This window comes from Stomoxys calcitrans, chromosome 1, assembly GCF_963082655.1.
Source record: "Stomoxys calcitrans chromosome 1, idStoCalc2.1, whole genome shotgun sequence".
NCBI classification, from domain to species: Eukaryota; Metazoa; Arthropoda; class Insecta; order Diptera; family Muscidae; genus Stomoxys; species Stomoxys calcitrans.
The window spans coordinates 241,040,575-241,061,055 of NC_081552.1; the positions used below are offsets into that span (position 1 = coordinate 241,040,575).

A 20,481-nucleotide genomic window follows, 5' to 3' on the forward strand; every position below is an offset into this window, starting at 1 on the left:
GGAAATTTCATCGAAAATCCATTAAAAATCGAAATTTTACTTGGAAAACTTAAAATGGCTGTATCTCCTAAATCATGCGTCCTAGAGGGAAATTGGCCTTAATTCGTGACATCATCATCACATTGGAAATTGTCTTGAAAATCCATTAAAAATCGAAATTTCACTTGGAAAACTTAAAATGTCTGTATCTCCCAAACTATGCGTCTTAGAGGAAATAGGCCTTAATTCGTGACACCATCAAAAAATGGGAAATTTCATTGAAAATCTTTTAAAAATCGAAATTTTACTTGGAAAACTTAAAACGTCTGTATCTCCGAAACCATGCGTCCTAGAGGGAAATGGGCCTTAATTCGTGACACCATCAAAAAATTGGAAATTTCATTGAAAATCCATTTAAAATCGAACTTTCACTTGGAAAACTTAAAATGGCTGTATCTCCTAAACTATGCGTCCTTGAAGGAAATGGGCCTTAATTCGTGACACCATCAAAAAATGGGAAATTTCATTGAAAATCCATTAAAAATCGAAATTTCACTTGGAAAACTTAAAATGGCTGTATCTCCTAAACTATGCTTCCTAGAGCGAAATGGGCCTTAATTCGTGACACCATCAAAAAATTGGAAATTTCATTGAAAATCCATTAAAAATCGAAATTTCACTTGGAAAACTTAAAATGGCTGTATCTCCTAAACTATGCGTCCTAGAGGGAAATGGGCCTTAATTCGTGACACCATCAGAAAATTGAAAATTTCATTAGAAATCCAAATTTCACTTGGAAAACTGAAAATTGCTGTATCTCCTAAACTATGCGTCCTAGAGGGAAATGGGCCTTAATTCGTGACACCATCAAAAAATTGGAAATTTCATTAGAAATCCAAACTGAAAATTGCTGTATCTCCTAAACTATGCGTCCTAGAGGGAAATGGGCCTTAATTCGTGACACGATCAAAAAATTGGAAATTTCATTGAAAATCCATTAAAAATCGAAATTTCACTTGGAAAACTTAAAATGGCTGTATCTCCTAAACCATGCGTCCTAGAGGGAAATGGGCCTTAATTCGTGACACCATCAAAAAATTGGAAATTTCATTAGAAATCCAAACTGAAAATTGCTGTATCTCCTAAACTATGCGTCCTAGAGGGAAATGGGCCTTAATTCGTGACACGATCAAAAAATTGGAAATTTCATTGAAAATCCATTAAAAATCGAAATTTCACTTGGAAAACTTAAAATGGCTGTATCTCCTAAACCATGCGTCCTAGAGGGAAATGGGCCGTAATTCGTGACACCATCAAAAAATTCCAAATTTCATTGAAAATCCATTAAAAATCAAAATTTCACTTCGAAAACTTAAAATGGCTGTATCTCCTAAACCATGCGTCCTAGAGGGAAATGGGCCTTAATTCGTGACACCATCAGAAAATTGAAAATTTCATTAGAAATCCAAATTTCACTTGGAAAACTGAAAATTGCTGTATCTCCTAAACTATGCGTCCCAGAGGGAAATGGGCCTTAATTCGTGACACCATCAAAAAATTGGAAATTTCATTAGAAATCCAAACTGAAAATTGCTGTATCTCCTAAACTATGCGTCCTAGAGGGAAATGGGCCTTAATTCGTGACACGATCAAAAAATTGGAAATTTCATTGAAAATCCGTTAAAAATCGAAATTTCACTTGGAAAACTTAAAATGGCTGTATCTCCTAAACTATGCGTCCTAGAGGGAAATGGGCCTTAATTCGTGACACCATCAGAAAATTGAAAATTTCATTAGAAATCCAAATTTCACTTGGAAAACTGAAAATTGCTGTATCTCCTAAACTATGCGTCCTAGAGGGAAATGGGCCTTAATTCGTGACACGATCAAAAAATTGGAAATTTCATTGAAAATCCATTAAAAATCGAAATTTCACTTGGAAAACTTAAAATGGCTGTATCTCCTAAACCATGCGTCCTAGAGGGAAATGGGCCTTAATTCGTGACACCATCAAAAAATTCCAAATTTCATTGAAAATCCATTAAAAATCAAAATTTCACTTCGAAAACTTAAAATGGCTGTATCTCCTAAACCATGCGTCCTAGAGGGAAATGGGCCTTAATTCGTGACACCATCAAAAAATTGGAAATTTCATTAGAAATCCAAACTGAAAATTGCTGTATCTCCTAAACTATGCTTCCTAGAGCGAAATGGGCCTTAATTCGTGACACCATCAAAAAATTGGAAATTTCATTGAAAATCCATTAAAAATTGAAATTTCACTTGGAAAACTTAAAATGGCTGTATCTCCTAAACCATGCGTCCTAGAGGGAAATGGGCCTTAATTCGTGACACCATCAAAAAATTGGAAATTTCATTGAAAATCCATTAAAAATCGAAATTTCACTTGGAAAACTTAAAATGGCTGTATCTCCTAAACTATGCATCCTAGAGCGAAATGGGCCTTAATTCGTGACACCATTAAAAAAAATTGGAAATTTCATTGAAAATCCTTTAAAAATCGAAATTTCACTTGGAAAACTTAAAATGTCTGTTTCTCCTGAACTATGCGTCCTAGAAGGAAATGGGCCTTAATTCGTGACACCATTAAAAAATTGGAAATTTCATTGAAAATCCATTAAAAATCGAAATTTCACTTGGAAAGCTTAAAATGGCTGTATCTCCTAAACTATGCGTCCTAGAGCGAAATGGGCCTTAATTCGTAACACCATTAAAAAAAATTGGAAATTTCATTGAAAATCGATTAAACATCGAAATTTCACTTGGAAACTTAAAATGGCTGTATCTCCTAAACTATGTGTCCTAGAGGGAAACTGGCCTGAATTCGTGACACCATCAAAAAATTGGAATTTTCATTGAAAATCCATTTCCTAAATTATGCGTCCTAGAGGGAAACGGGCCTTAATTCGTGACACCATCAAAAAATTCCAAATTTCATTGAAAATCCATTAAAAATCAAAATTTCACTTCGAAAACTTAAAATGGCTGTATCTCCTAAACCATGCGTCCTAGAGGGAAATGGGCCTTAATTCGTGACGCCATCAAAAAATTGGAAATTTCATTGAAAATCCATTAAAAATCGAAATTTTACTTCGAAAATTTAAAATGTCTGTATCTCCTAAACTATGCGTCCTAGAGGGAAATGGGCCTTAATTCGTGACATCATCAACAAATTTGAAATTTCATTGAAAATCCATTAAAAATCGAAATTTCATTTGGAAAACTTAAAATGGCTGTATCTCCTAAACTATGCGTCCTAGAGGGAAATGGGCCTTAATTCGTGACACCATCAAAAAATTTGAAATTTCATTAAAAATCGAAATTTCACTTGGAAAACTTAAAATGGCTGTATCTCCTAAACTATGCGTCCTAGAGGGAAATGGGCCTTAATTCGTGACGCCATCAAAAAATGGGAAATTTCATTGAAAATCCATTAAACATCGAAATTTCACTTGGAAAATTTAAAATGGCTGTATCTCCTAAACTATGCGTCCTAGAGGGAATGGGCCTTAATTCGTGACACCATCAAAAAATTGCAAATTCCATTGAAAATCCATTAAAAATCGAAATTTTGGTTGGAAATCTAAAATGGTTGTATCTCCTAAACTATGCATCCTGGAGGGAAATGGGCCTTAATTCGTGACACCATCAAAAAATTTGAAATTTCATTGAAAATCCATTTAAAATCGAAATTTCACTTGGAAAACTTTAAATGGCTGTATCTCCTAAACTATGCGTCCTGGAGGGAAAAGGGCCTTAATTCGTGACACCATCAAAAAATTTGAAATTTCATTGAAAATCCTTTAAAAATCGAAATTTCACTTGGAAAACTTAAAATGGCTGTATCTCCTAAACCATGCGTCCTAGAGGGAAATGGGCCTTAATTCGTGACACCATCAAAAATTTGCAAATTTCATTGAAAATCCATTTAAAATCGAAATTTCACTTGGAAAACTTAAAATGGCTGTATCTCCTAAACTATGCGTCCTAGAGGGAAATGGGCCTGAATTCGTGACACCATCAAAAAATTGGAATTTTCATTGAAAATCCATTTCCTAAATTATGCGTCCTAGAGGGAAACGGGCCTTAATTCGTGACACCATCAAAAAATTCCAAATTTCATTGAAAATCCATTAAAAATCAAAATTTCACTTCGAAAACTTAAAATGGCTGTATCTCCTAAACCATGCGTCCTAGAGGGAAATGGGCCTTAATTCGTGACGCCATCAAAAAATTGGAAATTTCATTGAAAATCCATTAAAAATCGAAATTTTACTTCGAAAATTTAAAATGTCTGTATCTCCTAAACTATGCGTCCTAGAGGGAAATGGGCCTTAATTCGTGACATCATCAACAAATTTGAAATTTCATTGAAAATCCATTAAAAATCGAAATTTCATTTGGAAAACTTAAAATGGCTGTATCTCCTAAACTATGCGTCCTAGAGGGAAATGGGCCTTAATTCGTGACGCCATCAAAAAATGGGAAATTTCATTGAAAATCCATTAAACATCGAAATTTCACTTGGAAAACTTAAAATGGCTGTATCTCCTAAACTATGCGTCCTAGAGGGAATGGGCCTTAATTCGTGACACCATCAAAAAATTGCAAATTTCATTGAAAATCCATTAAAAATCGAAATTTTGGTTGGAAATCTAAAATGGTTGTATCTCCTAAACTATGCATCCTGGAGGGAAATGGGCCTTAATTCGTGACACCATCAAAAAATTGGAAATTTCATTGAAAATTCATTAAAAATCGAAATTTCACTTGGAAAATTTAAAATGGCTGTATCTCCTAAACCATGCGTCCTAGAGGGAAATGGGCCTTAATTCGTGACACCATCAAAAAATTGGAAAATTTCATTGAAAATCCATTAAAAATCGAAATTTCACTTGGAAAACTTAAAATGGCTGTATCTCCTAAACTATGCGTCCTAGAGGGAAATGGGCCTTAATTCGTGACACCATCAAAAAATTGGAAAATTTCATTGAAAATCCATTAAAAATCGAAATTTCACTTGGAAAACTTAAAATGGCTGTATCTCTTAAACCATGCGTCCTAGAGGGAAATGGGCCTTAAATTGTGCGCCAACAAAAAATGGGAGATTCCATTGAAAATTCATTAAAAATCGAAATTTCACTTGGAAAACTTAAAATGGCTGTATCTCCTAAACCATGCGTCCTAGAGGGAAATGGGCCTTAATTCGTGACAATATCAAAAAATTGGAAATTTCATTGAAAATCCATTAAAAACCGAAATTTCACTTGGAAAACTTAAAATGGCTGTATCTCCTTAACCATTAGTCCTAGAGGGAAATGGGCCTTAATTCGTGACACCATAAAAAAATGGGAAATTTCATTAAAAATCCATTCAAAATCGAAATTTCACTTGGAAAACTTAAAATGGCTGTATCTCCTAAACCATGCTTCCTAGAGGGAAATGGGCCTAAATTCGCTTTTATTTGTTTCCATTTGGATTCATTTTCACTTGCAGCCACTGTTCCAAGGCTATTGCATTGCAATTACATCGAACTACCCATGTTCTTGTCAATCCAGTCTAAGTCATCAACTAAACGATGGCTCCATAATGCAGTGAAACCAATTCACTTTTTTTTGCTGTAAGTCGAAATGGTAATTTTTTGCTGCTGTGAAATATCACATCACATTTGCTATGACTTTGCAGAACGCCTTCTGCTGTGTTGCATGTAGTCTCAAAAAAAAAAAGTGAAACAACCCCAAAGTCATACACAAATCTATAATAAAGACATTCTAACATTGATAGTTGGTTGCCGGTTATTTGCCTACTACTGTTGGTGCATGGTGTTGCATAGATTGCAATTTGTCCAATTAATATCAATAATTGGCAACAATTACAACTACAATATACGCCAAACCAAACAATTGGCATGGCAAGGCAACACCAGCAGTTTAGAACGAAGTTGTTCTGTGAAATCCCCATTGGGGTGGAGTGAAAAGTTTTTTTTTTTATACCCACCACCGAAGGATGGGGGTTTGCAACACATCGCAATATCCATTTCTGACCCTATAAAGTGTTTATATTTTTGATCGTCGTAAAAATCTAAGACCATTTAGCCATGTCCGTCCGACTGTCGGTTGAAATCACGCTACAGTTGTCAAAAATAGAGATATTGAGCTGAAATTTTGGGCAGATTCTTTTTTTTGTCCATATGCAGTTTAAGTTCGAAGATGAGCTATATCGGACTATATCTTGATATAGCCCCCATATAGACCGATCCGCCGATTTAGGGTCGTAGGCCTTTTAGGATTGTAAATGGGCCATATCTCGGGCCAAGGTTTGATATAGCTGTTATATAAACCGATCTCGTATCCTGTCTTTTTGAGCCTCTAGAGGGCGCAATTCTTATCCGATTTGGCTGAAACTTCGAACGAGGTGTTTCCTTTTGACTAATAGCTATGACAAGTTTAGCTTAAATCGATTTATAACCTGATATAGCTCCCTTATATAGCGATCTCCCGATTTAGTTTTGAGCCTCTAGAGGGCGCTATCTTTCTCTGTTTCGGTTGAAATTTCGAATGAGATATTTTCTTTTGAGTTTCCACTAATTGTACCAACAATGGTCTAAATTGGTTCATAACCTGATATATCTGCCATATAAACCGCCGATATCGGACCTTGACTTCTTGAGCCTTTAGAGGGGGCAATTCTCATGCGATTTGGCTGAATTTTTACATGCGGTATTTTGTTTTTCACTTCCATTAACTGCGCCAAAAATAGTCCAAATCTGTTCGTAATCTGATGTAGCTGTCATTTAAACCGAACTCGGATCTTGACTTCTTGAGCCACTAGAGGGCTAAATTTTTATCCTATTTCGCTGAAATTCGCAACAGTGGGTTATTTTAAACCTCCCGATATCTGCCTCAAATATGGTCCAGATAGGACTATATTTAGATATAGCTGTCATATAGACCGATTTGCCGATAATGGGTCTGAAGCCCATAAATGCTTTATTTTTTATCCAATTTCGCTAAAATTTGAAACAGTGAGTAGGTTAAGACCTCCCAACATTAGATCGGTCCAATTTTTTTTTCTGAAACCCATAAAAACTTCATTTTGTACCCGATTTAGCTGAAATTTGGAACAGTGCGGAGTTTGAAGCCTCCCAACATCTGACCTAAATATGGTTCAGATCGGACTATATTTAGATATAGCTGTCATATAGACCGATCTCCCGATAAAGGGCCTGAAACCCATAAAAGCTTCATTTTGTACCCGATTTCGCTGAAATTTGGAATAGTGTGGAGTTTTAAGCCTCCCAACATCCCACCTAAATATGGTACTGATCGGACTATATTTAGATATAGCTACGATATAGACCGATCTCCCGATAAAGGGTCTGAAGCCCATAAAAGCTCGATTTATTACCCGATTTCGCTTAAATTTGAAACAGTGGTTTATTTTATGCCTCCCTACATCTAACCCAAATATGGATTAGATCGGTCCAAATTTATATATAGCTGCCATATAGACCGATCTCCCGATTAAGGGTTTGCAGCCCATAAAAGCTTTAAATTTCAACCGATTTCACTGAAATTTGAGACAGTGGGTCATTTTGAACCTTTCGACATCTGACCCAAATATAGTTCAGATCGGCCTATATTAAGATATAGCTGCCATATAGACCGATCACCCGATTAAGGGTCTGCAGCCAAAAAAGCTTTAAATTGCAACCGCTTTCGCTGAAATTTGAAACAGTGGGTCATTTTAAGCCTCCCGAAATCTGACGTAGATATGGTTCAGATAGGACTATATTTAGATATAGCTGCCATATAGACCGATCTCCCGATTAAGGGTCCGAAGGCCATAAAAGCTTTATTTTCCATCCGATTTTGCTGAAATTTTAAAATATAGGTAGCTTAAGGCTTCCCGACAACTGACCCAAATATGGTTCAGATCGGACTATATTCAGATATAACTGCCATATAGACCTATCTCCAGATTAAGGGTCTGCAGCCCATAAAAGCTTTAAATTTCAACCGATTTCACTGAAATTTGAGACAGTGGGTCATTTTGAACCTTTCGACATCTGACCCAAATATGGTTCAGATCGGACTACATTAAGATATAGCTGCCATATAGACCGATCACCCGATTAAGGGTCTGCAGCCCATAAAAGTTTTAAATTTCAATCGATTTCGCTGAAATTTGAGACAGTGAGTCATTTTGAGCCTCCCGAAATCTGACGTAGATATGGTTCAGATAGGACTATATTTAGATATAGCTGCCATATAGACCGATCTCCCGATTAAGGGTCCGAAGGCCATAAAAGCTTTATTTTCCATCCGATTTTGCTGAAATTTTAAAATATAGGTAGCTTAAGGCTTCCCGACAACTGACCCAAATATGGTTCAGATCGGACTATATTCAGATATAACTGCCATATAGACCTATCTCCAGATTAAGGGTCTGCAGCCCATAAAAGCTTTAAATTTCAACCGATTTCACTGAAATTTGAAACAGTGGGTCATTTTAAGCCTCCCGAAATCTGACGTAGATATGGTTCAGATAGGACTATATTAAGATATAGCTGCCATATAGACCGATCTCCCGATTAAGGGTTTGCAGCCCATAAAAGCTTTAAATTTCAACCGATTTCACTGAAATTTGAGACAGTGGGTCATTTTCAACCTCCCGATATCCGACCCAAATATGGTTCAGATCGGACTATATTTAGATATAGCTGCCATATAGACCGATCTCCAGATAAAGGGTCTGAAGCCCATAAAAGCTTTAAATTTCAACCGATTTCGCTGAAATTTGAAACAGTGTGTCATTTTAAGCCTCCCGACATCTGACCTAAATATGGTTCAGATCGGACTATATTTAGATATAGCTGCCATATAGACCGATCTCCCGATAAAGGGTCTGAAGCCCATAAATGCTTTATTTTTTTTACCGATTTTGATTGGATTCCCTGTGATATCGTCCTCTTATGGGCTAAGCTCTTCGTTCCACCCCAATATTTCCTAGAATTCTTTAGCTACAATTAAAACACAGCACATAGAATCACGAGCTATCAAAATAAAGGTTGCAAAAATGTGGCTACCACAATTTTCACCAGGGTATTTATTACAATTGCCTGCCAAAAATCTATCATTAAGGCAACTATCATCGCGCGCAATTGCTTGCTGATAATTGCTGACAATAATAGGTGCTGCCGCTGGTGTAAATGCTAAGTCGGCAGTGTTTTGTTCAAGTTTTGCAGTGCGATTTCGAATGATAGTAATTGTCTGCAGTGGCGGTGCTAATTTGGCCACCGTTGTCTTGACATTTTATGTTGAGGTAATATCCGCTTTTTACTAAACTTTCAATCAATGAACTGGAAATGTCATCACCACCATTTGTCTGGCTGTGAGGCTGTGAGGCTGTGAGGCTATCGATTTGGTAAAAACCAATATGCCGGCAACTAAATCCAGTTTGAACTGTTACACTGCCCAATGTGAAGATGATGATAATGCGTTAAATACGTTTCTAATTGAAAGGTGTTGATTTGGCTTTTGATCAAGATGCGGCCTAATCAAGAAATTATGATCGAAATCAATAGCTGAAAAACAAGTAAACACGGGCTTCAACATAACGTCAGCAAAATTTTAGGAAACATGGTTTGAATTGCCGACTGCAAGATAAAGGCATCACAGTAAAAAAATCTTTGCTTTACATTGAAAAATGTTCAAGCAATTCAAACCCAACCCAACCCAAACCGAATTCAATTTCTGTATACAAGTAAAATTGTAAAAATATTTTCTAAAAAATAAAACAAGTAAGAGCGTGCTAAGTTCGGCCGGGCCGAATTTTATATACCCTTCACTATGGATCGCATTTATCGAGTTCTATGCGCGGTATCTCTTTTTAGGCAAACAAAGAATATTGAATTGAAAAACTGTTGCGCTATTGGAGCTATATCAAGTTACAGTCCGATTCGGATCAAAAATGAATGCCGAACATTGTAGAAGTCATTGTGTAATATTTCAGCTCATTCGGATAAGAATTGAGCCTTGTAGGGACTCAAAAAGCATAATTGGGAGATCGGTTTATATGGGAGCTGTATCAAGCTGTAGATCGATCCAGACCATATTAGACACGTGTATTGAAGGTAGTGAAAGAAGCCGTTGTACAAAATTTCTGCCAAATCGGATGAGAATTGCGCCCTCTAGTGGCTCAAGAAGTCAAGACCCAAGATCGGTTTATATGGCAGCTATATCAAGTTATGAACCGATTTACGCCATACTTATCACAGTTATTGGAAGTCATGACAAAACACCTCATGAAAAATTTCAGCCAAATCGGATGAGAATTGCGACCTCTAGAGGCTCAAAAAGTCAAGACCCAAGATCGGTTTATATGATAGCTATATCGAAACATGGACCGATTTGAACCAATCTTAGCACAGTTTGTGGAAGTGATACCAAAACACCACGTGCAAAATTTCAGTCAAATCGGACGAGAATTGGGCCCTCTAGAGGGTCAAAAAGTCAAGACCCAAGATCGGTTTATATGACAGCTATATCGAAACATGGACCGATTTGAACCAATCTTAGCACAGTTTGTGGAAGTGATACCAAAACACCACGTGCAAAATTTCATTCAAATCGGATGAGAATTGCGCCCTCTAGGGACTCAAGAAGTCAAGACCCAATATCGGTTTATATGACAGGTATATCAGATTGTGGACCGAATTGAATCGTACTTAGCGCAGTTGTTGGAAGTGATACCAAAACACCACGTGCAAAATTTCAGTCAAATCGGACGAGAATTGGGCCCTCTAGAGGCTCAAGAAGTCAAGACCCAAGATCGGTTTATAAGGCAGCTATATCAAAACCTGGACCAATTTGAACCATACTTAGCACAGTTGTTGAAAGTGATACCGAAACACTACGTGCAAAATTTCAGTCAAATCGGATGAGAATTGCGCCCTCTAGAGGCTCAAGAAGTCAAGACCGAAGATCGGTTTATATGGCAGCTATATCAAAACATGAACCAATTTGAATCATACTTAGCACAGTTGTTGAAAGTGATACCGAAACACTACGTGCAAAATTTCAGTCAAATCGGATGAGAATTACGCCCTCTAGAGGCTCAAGAAGTCAAGACCCAAGATCGGTTTATATGACAGGTATACCAGTTTATGAACCGAATTGAATCATACTTAGCACAGTTGTTGGGAGTGTTATCAAAACACTACGTGCAAAATTTCAGTCAAATCGGATGAGAATTGCGCCCTCTAGGGTCTCAAGAAGTCAAGACCCAAGATCGGTTTATATGACAGCTGTATTAAAACATTGACCGATTTGAACCATACTTAACGCAGTTGTTGGAAATGATATTAAAACATTACGTGCAAAATTTCAGTCACATCGGACGAGAATTGCGCCCTCTAGAGGCTCAAAAAGTCAAGACCCAAGATCGGTTTATATGGCAGCTATATCAAAACCTGGACCAATTTGAACCATACTTAGCACAGTTGTTGAAAGTGATACCAGAACACCACGTGCAAAATTTCAGTCAGATCGGACGAGAATTGCCCCCTTTAGAGGCTCAAGAAGTCAAGACCCAAGCTCGGTTTATATGATAGCTATTCCAGATTATGAACCGATTTGAATCTTACTTGGCGCAGTTGTTGGAAGTGATGCCAAAACACTATATATATACTTTGTAGGGTCGGATATTGTGTTGCAAATGGAATGACTAAATGAATATACCCCCCAATCCTACTGTGGTGGGTATAAAAAAATTCCGAACCAATCGCCTTAGCAATCTCCGAGATCTGGTATTTTTGAAAATTAGGTTGCTTTTTAGGGAAGACATTTCGATAGCAAAAATGGATAGCAAATTCGTGCTCCACTCCCATATTCTTTTATTTTGAGCCCCATATTGCCATGGTCGGTAGGTAAGAGCCGCTTGAAGGGTGTTTTGGGGCTGGGGCGGCCACCGGCACTTTCCCCTGAAAATAGATATCAAATGCGTTCTTTATTTCCTAATACCCTTGATTTGAGCTCCATATTGCTATAGTCGGAAATGAATTTCTGTTTAGAGGGTGATTTAGGCCATACTCCCATACACTTGGCTCCAAAATTGGATATCAAATTCGTTTTCTACCCTCACTTTCATTGAGTCCCATATTGTCATAATGGGTCATTTAACTTATCCGACTTTTTTTTGGAGGAAAATCCTCACCTAGATTTAAAAGCAAATTTTAATGTCATATTTGTAATGTACACCCAAATATCTTTCATTTGAATCCCATATAGCCATGGTGGGCTGATATGCCCATTTGCCCATTTTTATGCCATATTTGTAATCTACTGCGGAATACTTTTTCATTTAAGTCCCATATTGATAGGAACGTCGAGTATATCTGTTTGGAGGAGTTTACGGGTTGGGGAGGCCCGCTCAGGACTTGGCCCCAAAATTTAATACGATATTCGTTTTGTAGTCTCCAATACCCAACATTTGATACCCATATTGTGCCTATCAGTCCACTTTTGACTTTGGGTGGCGTTTTTTTGGGTAAAGGGGAGGGTCCGCCACCGATCCGATATCTAAAAATTATATAACCTATGTTTAGACAATCTGTGAAAGTTTAAGACAATCGATTCAGTCGTTTTTGATTCTATGGAACAAATTAACAAACCGAGTCTCATATAGTCATGATCAGTTCTAAGCCCACATTGGAGCATTTATGATGGGTGGCGTGACCCCCAACACTTCGATCTGATTTTGTATGGCAGATTCGTAATCTATTTGATCCCCATATAGATATGAACATTCAATTTGTCTGCTTTTAGAAGTATTCTACTCTTCAATACCTTTCACTTGATATCCATATTGCCTTTATCGGTCCAATTTTGATTTTGGGTGGTGTCTTTAGGATAACGGGGGAGGGCCCTAGAGGATCCCCCTTACGGCAACAAATTGTGAAGCCCATTATTCCATCTTTCTAACTTTATTCGTAATCTACTCCCGAGTAGCTTTCATTTGAGTTCCATTTTGTCATACTCGTCCAATAAACCTATTTTGGGTTTGGGGCGGCCCCCCACTCTACTCCTGTATCAAATTTTCCCTTTAGTTGCACAATGGTAACCTTGGCCTTAAGCATTCCAAACCTAATCATCAAGTGTTTTATCGCTACAATTGCATAAAAATATCTACATATTGTTTTTTTTTTCTTAATATTGGGTTGCCCAAAAAGTAATTGCGGATTTTTCATATAGTCGGCGTTGACAAATTTTTTTCACAGCTTGTGACTCTGTAATTGCATTCTTTCTTCTGTCAGTTGCTGTCAGCTGTTACTTTTAGCTTGCCTTAGAGAAAAAAAGTGTAAAAAAAGTATATTTGATAAAAGTTCATTTTAAGTTTTATTAAAAATGCATTTACTTTCTTTTAAAAAATCCGCAATTACTTTTTGGGCAAGCCAGTAAATAATAAAAACCAGCAAAATGTGAACCACTTGTTTAATTAAAACAAACCTCAACTTGGAATGTGTGCCAAAAGGCCTAGCAAGCATTGTTTTGTTGTTTTGCTTCGACATGCACTCGCACATCGGTGCCTACTGTTTATGCTTATCTTAGAATATGAGCTAAATATAGCAACGAAAAGGTTTGCTCATGCTTTGTTTATGCCTTAGCCCATCGAAAGCATGACGAGGTGGCCGAGTGGTTAAGGCGTTGGACTGCTAATCCAATGTGCTCTGCACGCGTGGGTTCGAATCCCATCCTCGTCGGCAAAAAAAAAGTTTTTATAAATGAAGTTGAACAGCAAAGAGTGTTAACAAATAAAGGAGAAATTATAATGGGCGGGGGTGGGTGGTGGGGGGTGTCATAAGAGAATCCCTTTCAAATCATTTGGGAAGAAAGATAAATGTGACAAATCGCTTGGGTTTGTGTTATGGTGGTTACTCAAGGTTACTCAAGAACAAAAGAAGCATTTTAACAAACTACTTAAGGAACAGTTATGACAGAGTTTGAAATTTTAACAGAACATTTTTCCTAAGTTAAATTTTTTTATCTATTTACACATACAGAGCTCATAAAAAATAAGTCCACACATAATAAAAACAACAAATTTTGACTTATTTTATTATTAAAATTTATTTGTGACCCCCTTGGGCCATCTTTTTGATGACAGTATATATGACGAGGTGGCCGAGTGGTTAAGGCGTTGGACTGCTAATCCAATGTGCTCTGCACGCGTGGGTTCGAATCCCATCCTCGTCGAATTATTTTAATGCTACATAAATAGCAAAAACTTTCACTAAGGTCAAAGGTTACTGTATATGAAGTTTCAGCTTAGCTTTACATAATCAATGGTCCAGCCAAGATACATGGTAATTAAGACTGACAACTATTGGGTTGCGCAAAAAGTAATTGCGGATTTTTTAAAAGAAAGTAAATGCATTTTTAATAAAACTTAGAATGAACTTTAATCAAATATACTTTTTTTTACACTTTTTTCTAAAAAAAGTTAAAAGTAACAGCTGATAACTGACAGAAGAAAGAATGCAATTACAGAGTCACAAGCTGTGAAAAAATTTGTCAACGCCGACTATATGAAAAATCCCCAATTACTTTTTGGGCAACCCAATATTTCCATAGAATTGATTAACTCCGTTTTTTACGGACTTTATTTTTGGACTCAAATATCTCGTGTTTTACTCTCAACTAGCACTGATTTCAGAGATCAAAATAAAGTTTTAATGACGAGGTGGCCGAGTGGTTAAGGCGTTGGACTGCTAATCCAATGTGCTCTGCACGCGTGGGTTCGAATCCCATCCTCGTCGATCAACTTTTTTGTAGGCCATAACATAGAAATATTGAAGCTAAAGTAAAGTAAAGTATGCTGAAACAATGCAGTGATCGGAGTTACCAAGAGGTGCAAGAGTATTAACTTCATACTTTCCAGCGTGTGAAGGTAAAAACAAGTAAAAGCATGCAAAGTTCGGCCGGCCCGAATCTTATATACCCTCCACAATGGATCGCATTTGTCGAGTTCTTTTCCCGGCGTCTCTTTTAAGGCAAACAAAGGAAAGGAAAGGATAAAGGAAAATAATTGCTATGCCATTGAGGCTATATCAAGTTTTGGTCCGATTCGGATAATAATGGAATGCATGTTGAAGGCCAGAGTAGACATAGTTGTGCAAAATTTCAGCCAAATCGAATAAGGATTTCGCCCTTTGGGGCCTCAAGAAGTAAAATATAGAGACCGGTTTATAAGGTAGCTGTATTAGGTTGTAAACCAATTCAGATCATATTTGATACGTATGTTGCAGGTCATGGGAGAAGGGGTTGTACAAAATTTCACCCAAATCAGATAATAATTACGCCCTATAGAGGCTCATGAAGTGAAAATCCCAGATCGGTTTATATGGCAGCTATATCAGGTTATACACCAATGTGAAACATACTTAGCACAGTTGTTGAAAGGCATGACGAAACACGTCGTGCAAAATGTCAGCTAAATCGGATGAGAATTGCGGCCTCTAAAGGCTCAAGAAGTCAAGACCCCAGATCGGTTTATATGGCAGCTATATCAGGTTATAGACCGATTTAAGCCATACTTAGCACAATTGTCGAAAGACATGACGAAACATGTCGTGCAAATTTTAAGCCAAATCGAACGACAATTCCGCCCTCTAGTGGCTCAAGAATTCAAGACCCCAGATCGGTTTATATGGCAGCTTTATCAGGTTATGGACCAATTTGAACCATACTTAGCACAGTTGTTAAAAGACATGCTGAAACACGTCATGCCAAATGTCAGCCAGATTGGAAAGAAATTGCGGCCTCTAAAGGCTCGAGAAGTCAAGACCCAAGATCGGTTTATATGACAGCTATATCAGGCTATGGACCAATTTCAACTATACTTAGCACAGTTGTTGAAAGACATGACGAAACACGTCGTGCCAAATGTCAGCCAGATTGGTTAGAAATAGCGGCCTCTAAAGGCTTAAGAAGTCAAGACCCCTAATCGGTTTATATGGCAGCTATATCAGGTTATGCATCGATTTCACCCGTACTTGACACACTTGTTGGAAATCATAACAAAACATCTCATGCAAAATTTCAGCCAATTCGGATAGGAATTGCGCCCTCTAGAGGCTCAAGAGTTCAAGACCCCAGATCCGTTTATATGACAGCTATATCAGGTTATGGACTGATTTGAACCATATTTGGTACAGTTGTTGGAAAACACCTCGTGCAAAATTTCAGCCGAATCGGATAAGAATTGTGTCCTCTAGTGGCTCAAGAAGTCAAGACCTAAGATCGGTTTATTTGGCAGCTATATCAGGTTATGGACTGATTGGAACCATACTTGGTACAGTTGTTGAAAGACATGACGAAACACTTCGTGCAAAATGTCAAATCGGACGAGAATTGCACCCTCTAAAGGCTCAAGAAGTCAAGACCCTAGATCGGTTTATATGACAGCTATATCAGGTTATGGACCAATTTCAACTATACTTTGCATAGTTGTTCAAAGACATGACAAAACACGTCGTGCAAAATTTCAGCCAGATTGGATAGAAATTATGCCCTCTAAAGGCTTAAGAAGTCAAGACCCTAGATCGGTTTATATGGCAGCTATATCAGGTTATGAACCGATTGGAAGCATACTTTTCGCAGTCGTTGGAAGACATGACGAAACATGTCGTGTAAAATTTCAGCCATATCGGACGAGAATTGCGCCCTCTAGAGGCTCGAGAAGTCAAGACCCAAGATCGGTTTATATGACAGCTATATCAGGTTATGGACCAATTTCAACTATACTTAGCACAGTTGTTGAAAGACATGACGAAACACGTCGTGCCAAATGTCAGCCAGATTGGATAGAAATTGCGCCCTCTAAAGGCTCATGAAGTCAAAACCCCAGATCGGTTTATATGGCAGCTAAATAAGGTTATGAATCGATTTCACCCGTACTTGGCACACTTGTTGGAAATCATAACAATACATCTCATGCAAAATTTCAGTCAATTCGGATAGGAATTGCGCCCTCTAGAGGCTCAAGAGTTCAAGACCCCAGATCCGCTTATATGACAGCTATATCAGGTTATGGACTGATTTGAACCATATTTGGTACAATTGTTGGAAATCATGACGAAACATGTCATGCAAAATTTCAGCCAAATCGGATGCGAATTGCGCCCTCTAGAGGCTCGAGAAGTCAAGACCCAAGATCGGTTTACATGGCAGCTATATCAGGTTATGGACCGATTTGAACCATACTTTGCAGAGTAGTAGAAAGACATGATGAAACACGTCGTGGAAAATGTCAGCCAGATTGGTTAGAAATTGCGCCATCTAAAGGCTTAAGAAATCAAGACCCTTGATCGGTTTATATGGCAGTCATATCAGGTTATGAACCGATTGGAACCATATTTTGCGCAGTTGTTAGAAGACGTGACGAAACACGTCGTGCAAAATTTCAGCCAAATCGGACGAGAATTGCGCTCTCTAGAGGCTCGAGAAGTCAAGACCCAAGATCGGTTTATATGGCCGCTATATCAGGTTATAGACCAATTTGAACCATACTTAGCAGAGTAGTTGATTGACATGACGAAACACGTCGTGCAAAAATTACAGCCAAATCGGACGACAATTCCGCCCTCTAGAGGCTCGAGAAGTCAAGACCCAAGATTGGTTTATATGACAGCTATATCAGGTTATGGACCAATTTGAACCTTACCTAGCACAGTTGTTGAAAGACATGACGAAACACGTCGTGCAAAATTTCAGCCAAATCGGATAAGAATTACGTCCTCTAATGGCTCAAGAAGTCAAGACCCAAGATCGGTTTATATGGCAGCTAAATAAGTTTACGCATCGATTTTACCCGTACTTGGCACACTTGTTGTAAATCATAACAAAACACCTCATGCAAAATTTCAGCCAAATCGGATAAGAATTGCGCCCTCTAGAGGCTAAAGAATTCAAGACCTCAGATCGGTTTATATGGCAGCTATATCAAAACATGGTGCGATATGGTCCATTTACAATCCCAACCGACCTACACCAATAAGAAGTATTTGTGCAAAATTTCAAGCTTTACTCCTTCGAAAGTTAGCGTGCTTTCGACAGACTGACAAACAGACGAACGGACATGGGTAGGGATACCTTATGGGGTCTGAGACGAATATTTCGAGGAGTTACAAACAGAATGACGAAATTAGTATACCCCCATCCTATGATGGAGGGTATAATAAAGTTATTTGGAAGTCAAGTCTGAAGCTGATATGAAAATCTGTTATCTAGTCTGCAATCCACACAGAATACACAGGAGAATATGGGGCTGAAGTTTAAGTAAGGGAGTAGAGTTTATATTTTAAATCCACTTTTCCGGGCAAATGACAGCATTCTTAAATTCCTTGCCCCACGGCTAGCTTAATGCGTTCGACCGCTATCGTGATTTTGACAGACGGACGGACGGACATGGCTAGATCGTCTCAGTACGTCGAGACGATCAAGAATATATATACATCATGGGGTCTTAGACGAATATTTCGAGGTGTAACCAACGCAATGACTAGATTAGTATACCCCCATCCTATGGTGGTGGGTATAAAAATAGAAAAACGACGTGTATACCGCTGCGCATTTTCATGCGTTGCTGTATCAACAACGACTGAAACAGTGACTTGCCATCAAAGCTACCGTAAAGGGCTGGCTATCGCTGGGAAGGTATAAAGTTAGGTTAGGTTAGGTTGAAAAGAGGGTCCCCATGCCACTATGGACATGTACTATCGGCTTGTTGTGGGCTCTAAAACTTAAAAAGTTACCTTGGAAAAAGAAAATTTTAATTAAGGAATTCATGGCTACTTTCAAAATCCTTAATTGTTTTCCATACCACTCCCCTAGGTTGGTTCATGTCTGGTCTGGCACCGGTGTCTGTTAGCCGCGAAAGCCGGGCAATGACATAGGAAATGCTCGAACGTCTCATCATCTTCCCCACATGCCCTATACCTGCTATCACTTGCCGCACCGATTTTGCTTAAGTGAGCTCGTCCTCTGTGTCCCGTTATGACAACAAAAGCTATACTGACCTCCTTCTTATTTCCTTTTAATAACAGCCTCGTCCTCTCACGATCCGGTTCACCCCATAGGATTTTCTGAAACATTTAGATCTAATCTGTATGGTGTTCATTGCTGTCACGAGAAGGGCTCGTCCACAGGTTGTGGATAGTGGAATGCTCCATACGGAGTAGCTGCAACGGCATTCGCGGACAATCAGCGGAGAGTCTCAGTGAGAAGTCGGGCGGCACCGGCTCTTGCACAAATACTGAGTGCCTGTGATGCTCGATATGACAAGGCGAATTAATGGTGCCTTTAAATAGCCAATGGCCAACCTGTTCCCACGGCGATCGGTCCTTTGGACCTTGACTAGGATCCTTACCTTCACATGAAATGTAGCTACAACAACAACGACGAAGCTCATTTCTGGCTCAATGGGTACGTAAATAAACAGAATTGTCGTTTTTGGAGTGAAGATCAGTCAGAAGCATTGCAAGAGCTACAAATGCATGCAGAAAATGTCACAATTTGGTGCGGTTTATGGGCTGGTGGCATCATTGGACCGTACTTCTTCAAAGATTATGCGCAACGTAACTGTGAATGGTGAGCGTTGCCGTGAGATGATATCCAACTTTTTTTGCCCAAAATGCAAGAGTTGGCATGACGTGTGATATCAACAAGACGGTGCCATACGCCACACAGCACACGTAACACTGGACCTATTGAGAGGCGAGTTCGATGAACATTTTATTTCACATTCGGCACCGGTCAATTGGCCGCCTCGATCGTGCGATTTAACGCCTTTAGACTATTTTTTGTGGGGCTATGTCAAAGCTCATGCCTATACAGACAAGCCCACTTTACCCACTTTTTTCAAAAAAATTGTTTTCGAAACTATTATGAAATTCAAATTAAAAGCGCACAAATCTGTGTTCTGACTACTAACTGACAATTTCGACCGATTACTTAGTGTTTATTTATTTACATTTATATCAGCTCCCGCTGTTAACAATCATCGTATGTATGTATGTATGTGCACATACATAAATAATTATGTATCTCTTCTCAACCCATTCTCAGCTTCCTTAACTAAAAAGATGGGTGGGTATGTTGTTGATGGTGGTTGGCTATACTGTTTTCCTCTCCCCTCTCATCATCAACATCAACTACTGCGATATGTGTGTGTATGTATTGCAAGATTGGCAATGTGCAATGCCAATTGGTACCAGGGCAACAGAATTCTCAGCTGGCCGACAGCAAATACGAGTTTCTAAAATAACGACTGAACTGGATACGAACAGCCTGCCAGCCAGCCAACCAACCTGCCAAGCCTGGCGAACTAAATGAATGAGCGCGCGTAAAAGCAAATCTGCCGCACAGCATAAGAAAAAGAAAACGAGACTCATTCACACTCCATACAGCCACCGCCATTCAC

The 20,481-nt window shown here is 38.5% G+C and overlaps 3 non-coding genes across 3 annotated transcripts; all 3 read left to right on the forward strand.

Moving 5' to 3' along the window:
• The first annotated feature begins 13,680 nt into the window (after window positions 1-13,680).
• Trnas-gcu (transfer RNA serine (anticodon GCU)) lies at window positions 13,681-13,762 on the forward strand. The gene has a single exon. It is a non-coding gene; the product is annotated as a tRNA-Ser (tRNA).
• Window positions 13,763-14,173: 411 nt separating this feature from the next.
• Window positions 14,174-14,255, forward strand: Trnas-gcu (transfer RNA serine (anticodon GCU)). Its single transcript has one exon. It is a non-coding gene; the product is annotated as a tRNA-Ser (tRNA).
• Window positions 14,256-14,736: 481 nt separating this feature from the next.
• Trnas-gcu (transfer RNA serine (anticodon GCU)) lies at window positions 14,737-14,818 on the forward strand. Its single transcript has one exon. It is a non-coding gene; the product is annotated as a tRNA-Ser (tRNA).
• Window positions 14,819-20,481: the final 5,663 nt, after the last annotated feature.